We start from the raw sequence: 6,783 nt of genomic DNA on the forward strand, positions 1-6,783 counted from the left end.
TTGAGAAAGTGAGTATCATGATTTTGTCAAAATCTCGCCACTACTTCTTTGAGATTAGACTTGATACTTACTCAGTATACGTTTTTATACTCATATTACACTTTTAAATATTTTTGTGCAGACTTTGGCATTGGCTCCAGTGGATTTCAAGAAAGTGCCTAATAGCTAACTTAGGAGACTAAAGGTAGTGTTGCGTGATCGACCACAGTCCTTTGAAGTCACCTTCTTTAGATTATCATATTGTTATCTTATTCAAGACAATATCTCTATATCATGACTAAGTTGTATTTAATCTTAGAGGCTTATAATTTTGTATTACCGAATTTAAACTATAGTTGGATTTTTCGCCTTTGGTATTGTTGGATTTAAACGTATTTATGCTTTATCTCTATTATGTCAGTAGATTGTCCTTTATTGTCTTATTTTGGTTAGTTGTTATTGTTGGTTTATCTAACTAGTTGGGGTTATGTGCCATCATGACCATTGTTGGAATTTTGGATCGTGATAAAGTTTGGTATCAGAGTTCTAGGTTCATAGGTTCTACGGGTCATGAGCATGTCTAGTAGATTCTTGCGAATCGGTATGAAGACGCCTATACTTATCTTCGAGAGGCTATAGGATATTTAGGAAACTCCAATTTCTTCTTTCTCTATCGTACAATTTTATTTCATCCTAAAGTTTGAGTCTTTACTCTTCTATTCTCCTACAGATTGTGAGAACATGTGTGTCAACAGCAGCTGAGCAGGAGCCAATGCCCCAGGTTGTAGCTGCTACTCAAGGTACAGGCTGGGGCAGAGGTAGGTCTAGAGCCCAAACTAGGGCACATGCAGCAACACCTAGAGATGGAGCACCTGCAACTATTTATGCTCGTACTAAAGCAGTTTCTAAGGAGCTGATAAGTGGGGATTTTGACTACTTATTAACGCCTTTTAGCTTTAGTTTTAGTCTAAAAGCATTGAATTGTGTTCCCGAAACTAATGAAATTATGCAAAATTGTAGGAATGCTGAAAGTTGGACTTTCGAGATTAAATCCGACTCAAAAAGGAGTAGTCTGAAGCACAAGGCAATAAAGGCCGCAGAAGCACAAATGTGCGGTCCGCAGAAGGAATTCGGCGGCCGCAAACAAAGAGAAAAAATCTAGCAGACATTTGCGCAAAGTGCGGACCGCACATGGATTGTGCGGCCGCAAAGCTGGGCTAGGAGTCGAAGATCAGAGAATATGGAAAAAGACCAAGTCCAGGAGACTGTGAATTGCGGACTGCACAAGAATTGTGCGGCCGCAAGCCTGAATCTGCGGGCCGCTGAAGAGTTGCCTTGCAGCCGCAGTCCACAAATGTGCGGTCACAGACGAATGCCTTGCGGCCGCAGTTCAGAAATGTGCAGCCGCAGTTCAGAAATATGCAGCCGCAGAACTCCAGCTCCTGCCAAATGAAGAAATTTGCGGACTGCACATGGAATTATGCGGCCGCAGAACCTCCCGAGGGGCATTTTTGTCCGAGATTTTTTGTCTTGTATAAATAGACGAGTTTCACAAAATTAGGTCAAGTTTGAACCTCTGAAGTTGTTGTAGCCGCTTTTCTTTACTATTTTAGGAAGTTTTACTTTGCTTTGGTGTGTTTACAATATATTTAATCATTTTAAGCTTCCATTATGAGTTTAATTAGTTTTTCTCCCTTATTTTCTTCAAACCCCATTATGAGTAGCTAGATTTTTACTAGGGTTGTGACCCAACCCTCGAGTGTAAACCTTATGGGTATCTAATTTAGTGCTTGTTATGATTGGGTGTTGATTATTTAGCCTAGATCATGCTTCACTTTTAGAATTAATGGTTGCAAATATTGATTCATGCCTATTTGACTTAGTATATACTTGAGAAAGAGAGACCTAGTCTAGAATAACTTAGCTAACAAGGAATTGGGTCAATCGAGAGATTGATTAACCCAATTAAAGGGTTCAACCTAGAGATAGTAATAACCCGACTTGAGCTTTTATCAATTGTTTTGGGTGATACCCATTTGATCTTGAGAAAGCCAAAGTGGGCAAAACCACTCTCTGACCGAGAGGTAATGAGTGGGTAATTTAGAATTGATAGTTATAATATACCCTAATCAACAAAATAAGCATTAAAGTCTTTATCCCATTAAACAAACACCTAGGTCAAGGTCATAACCCTAGGCTTTTTATCCATTTAGAAAAACCGTATAAACAACTATCTCTAGTCTTCTCTCTTTATTTTTGCAATCATTAGAGTAAAATTAGAAATAGAAAACAAATCCTTATTGTGGAAGTGCAATCTAGATAATCCAATTGCTCAAATCGAAATATATACCCCTAACTCCCATCTTAGCTCCTTGTGGATTTAACCCCGACTCTTAGTTGGGTTTCTATTATTGCATATTGTGGATTTGACCCCGACTCTTAGTTGGGTTTCTATTATTGCATACGACCGTTTCATATGTCTTTCGAGGTATGCTTTGGATGTGATTAATTTTTGGCACCATTGCCGGGGAGTTAAAAATGGTGTTATCTATATATTTGGGTGTGTTTTTGGATTATCTTCTTTTCCTTCCGTGTTACTAACTTGTTTGAGAAATCGTAGGTACAACCATGGCAAACAATGAGCTCGAAAATATTGCTTCGGGGGATGTGGACGTCGAGGATGAGCAAATTGATGAGGTTCCTCTTGAACCTCAAGTCAATAGAAAAGGTCGAGTGCCTCATGACAATGTCCCCGCTCCACCCTAACCTCCACCACGAGCGGCTCCACACCGGGTGTTACCCAATAAAGGATATGCTAGTGCAATAGTCCCTCCCCGTATTAGGGCGGGCAACTTTCAAATCACCAATGTGATGCTCACTTTGCTAAAGCAACGAGGTTTCTTCACCGGTGCTCCAAGTCAAAATGCATACAAAAATTTGAAGAGGTTTGTGGACACTTGTTGGGGGAGAAAACAAACAAATGTCTCTGAGGATGCATTGAAGCTAAGGCTTTTTCCCTTCTCTCTATGGGGGAAAGCTTTAGATTGGTTGGAACGTTTGCCGAACCATTCCATTCACACTTAGGATGAGTTGGCGGAAAAGCTTATTTCTAAGTTCTTCTCTCCGGGGCACATGGCTACACTTCGGGATGAGATTTTGGCATTCAAGCAAGAGTCAAATGAACCACTTCACGAGATATAAGAATGCTATAGAATAATGGTTAAGGAATGTCCCAACAACGATATGATGGAGAATATGATTCAACAAACTTTCTATCGTGGGATCAACACAACCAACCAATATGTAGTGAATCAACTTGCCGGAAGAAACTTTATGACTATGCCTTATGCGGAGGCGTGTGATATTTTAGATGAAATGGAAGAAACATCATCGGCATGGCAGTCCCGGGCTAATGTTCCTTAAGGTGATCCCAGCATAATCCACCTTCACAAAGAGTTGCATGACCATGGGCAAGCCATTGTCAAATTGACTACCACCATGAATCAATTAGCAAAGGCTTAACTTCAACAAATGCAAAATCCTAAGTAAGTCACCATGGAGGGAATGAACATGATGGTGAATAAAAGAAGGACCAAGGGTCCACAAGTACAACATCGAGTGGAGAATTATGTGCAAGAGGATAATGGTTTTGATCAAGAGATTTCTTACAATGAACAATAAGAGGAGGTGCAATATGTGAACAACTTTCAAGGGCAACAAAACAACTTTCAAGGCCTAAACCAACAACAATGGTGACTTCAAAACAATCAAAGAAATTGGAATTCTAACAACCAAGGAAATTGGAGTGGTGGAAACAATCATGGGAATTGGCATAACAACAACAATCAAGGAAATTGGCGGAGGCGTGTGAGATTTTAGATGAAATGGCGGAAACATCATCGGCATGGAAGTCCCGGGCTAATGTTCCACAAGGTGATCCCAACGTGATCCACCTTCACAAAGAGTTGCATGACCATGGGCAAGCCATTATCAAATTGACTACCACCATGAATCAATTAGCAAAGGCTCAACTTCAACAAGTGCAAAATCCTAAGCAAGTCAATGCCATGGAGAGAATGAACATGATGGTGAACAAAAGAAGGACCAAGGGTCCATAAGTGCAACATCGAATGGAGAATTATGTGCAAGAGGATAGTGGTTTTGATCAAGAGATTTCTTACAATGAACAATAAGAGGAGGTGTAATATGTGAACAACTTTCAAGGGCAACAAAACAACTTTCAAGGCCCAAACCAACAATAATGGCGACATCAAAACAATCAAAGAAATTAGAATTCTAACAACCAAGGAAATTGGAGTGGTGGAAAAAATCTAGGGAATTGGCAAAAAAAAAAACAATCAAGGAAATTGGAGTGACAATAATCAAGGAAATTGGGGGGGGGGGGGACAATCAAGGCGGATGGAACAATAATCAAGGCAATCAGGGGTCAGGTTTTCAAAGGCTCCCAATGTATCAACAACCGAGCAACCTGCCTCCTTATCTTTTCCATGGTTATAGTTCTTCAAACAATGAGATAGGGCATATTGAGAACATGTTCAAGCAAATTATGGAAAAGAATGTCGATTCGGATGCCCAACTTGACTCACACAACACATCGATCCGCAACTTAGAAGTTCAAATGGGGCAAATCTCTCAAGCTCTAAATTCTCATCCTAAGTGGGCACTACCAAGTGACACAGTGGTAAAACCAAAGGGTGAAAACAACACGGGACATGCCATGATCGTTACTACAAGAAATGGAAGAGGTGGGAATGCACCCACCTCAGGTCAAAAGCAACTTGTGGATGATGAGCAATTGGTACAAGAAGAAGAGGTCCCGAACAATGTGGTGCAATCAAATGATGAAGTTCGGATTGATATTGATGATAGTATGGAAGAGACTCAAGATGAGGTGAACCCATCGAGGAATCACATTATTGACATACCGGAGCCGGTAGTGTAAAAGGCTAAGGCACCATTGCCTAAGCCTCCACCTCCATACCCTCAAAGACTTGCAAAACAAAATAGTGAGAATTAATTCAAAAGGTTCATCCAAATGATGAAGAGTCTCTCAATCAATGTGCCATTAGTTGAAGTTTTGGAACAAATGCCCAGTTATGCAAAGTTTATGAAGGATTTCATAACGAAGAAGTGGTCAATAAATTTTGAAACTATCAAAGTCACTCATCAAGTGAGTGAAATTGTGCATTCAATGGCTCCTAAGTTGGAGTATCCCGATGCTTTCACGATTCCTTGTACAATTGGAAGTGCCGAGTTTGCTAAAGCTCTTTGTGATCTTAGGGCAAGTATCAATTTGATACCCTATTCGATTTTCAAGACCTTGGGAATCTAGAACCACCTCTATGAGATTGCAAATGGCCGATTGTACCATGAAGACACTTTTGGGAGTGATTGAAGATGTCTTGGTTCATGTTGATAAATTCATTCTTCCGGCGAATTTTGTCATTCTAGATTGTGAAGTTGATTATGAGGTGTAGATTATTCTTGGAAGACCTTTCCTTGCTACGGGGAAGGCTCTTTGTGATATTGAAGCCAAAGAACTCACCTTCCGGGTGAGTAATGAAAACGTGGCATTCCATGTGTGTAAGTCCATGCGGCAACCAAATAGCAACGAAGTGTGCTCTTTTGTAGACTTGGTGACCGGTGTTATTGTTGATGATACAAGTGCCACAATCAATGTTGGTGATATGTTGGAGGCCGTTTTGCTCAACTTTGATGATGACGAGATGGATGGCTTCATGGAATTTGTGAACTCCTTGAAAGGAATAGGTTCGTACAATTATGCACCCCGGAAACTATCTTTGGATCTTGAAAATAGGACAACTGCTCCCACAAAGCCTTCCATTGAAGAGCCTCCTACGTTGGAGTTGAAGCCATTGCCTCCACATCTTCGGTATAACTTTCTTGGCCCTTATTCTACTTTACCGGTTATTCTTTCCTCTTGTTTAACTAACATGCAGGTAGATTCTACATTGGCGGTGCTACATAAGAGGAAGAAGGCTATTGGGTGGACATTGGCGGATATTCGAGGGATAAGCCCCGCATTTTGCATGCACAAGATCAACTTGGAGGAAGGCACCAAACTATCTATTGAACATCAAAGGAGACTCAATGAGGCTATGCAAGAAGTTGTCAAAAAGGAGATTATCAAGTAGTTGGATGCCGGGGTTGTCTACCCCATTTCCGATAGTTCATGGACTTCTCCAGTTCAATGTGTCCCGAAGAAGGGGGCATGACGTTGGTCACCAATGACAAGAATGATTTGATTCCTACAAGAACGGAGACCGGTTGGAGAGTGTGTATGGACTATCGCAAGCTCAACAAAGTCACTAGGAAGGATCATTTCTCACTTCCTTTCTTATATCAAATGCTTGATAGATTAGCCGGTCGTGCTTTCTATTGCTTTCTTGATGGATATTCGAGCTACAACCAAATCCTTATTGCTCCGGAGGATCAAGAGAAAACAACCTTTACATGTCCCTACGGTACTTTTACCTTCAAGCGAATGCCATTTGGTTTGTGCAATGCACCGGCGACTTTTCAAAGGTGTATGACGGCTATCTTTACGGACATGATGGAGGACAACCTTGAAGTTTTCATGGATGACTTCTCGGTGGTTGGAGATTCTTTTGATGATCGTCTTGCAAATTTAGATAAAGTGTTGGCAAGATGTGAAGAAATAAATTTGGTGCTCAATTGGGAGAAGTGTCATTTCATGATCGAGCTAGGCATTGTCCTTGGCCACAAAATATCAAATAATAGAGTTGAAGTTGACAAGGCAAA

The sequence above is a fragment of the Nicotiana tomentosiformis genome, chromosome 1 (assembly GCF_000390325.3).
Source record: "Nicotiana tomentosiformis chromosome 1, ASM39032v3, whole genome shotgun sequence".
NCBI classification, from domain to species: domain Eukaryota; kingdom Viridiplantae; phylum Streptophyta; class Magnoliopsida; order Solanales; family Solanaceae; genus Nicotiana; species Nicotiana tomentosiformis.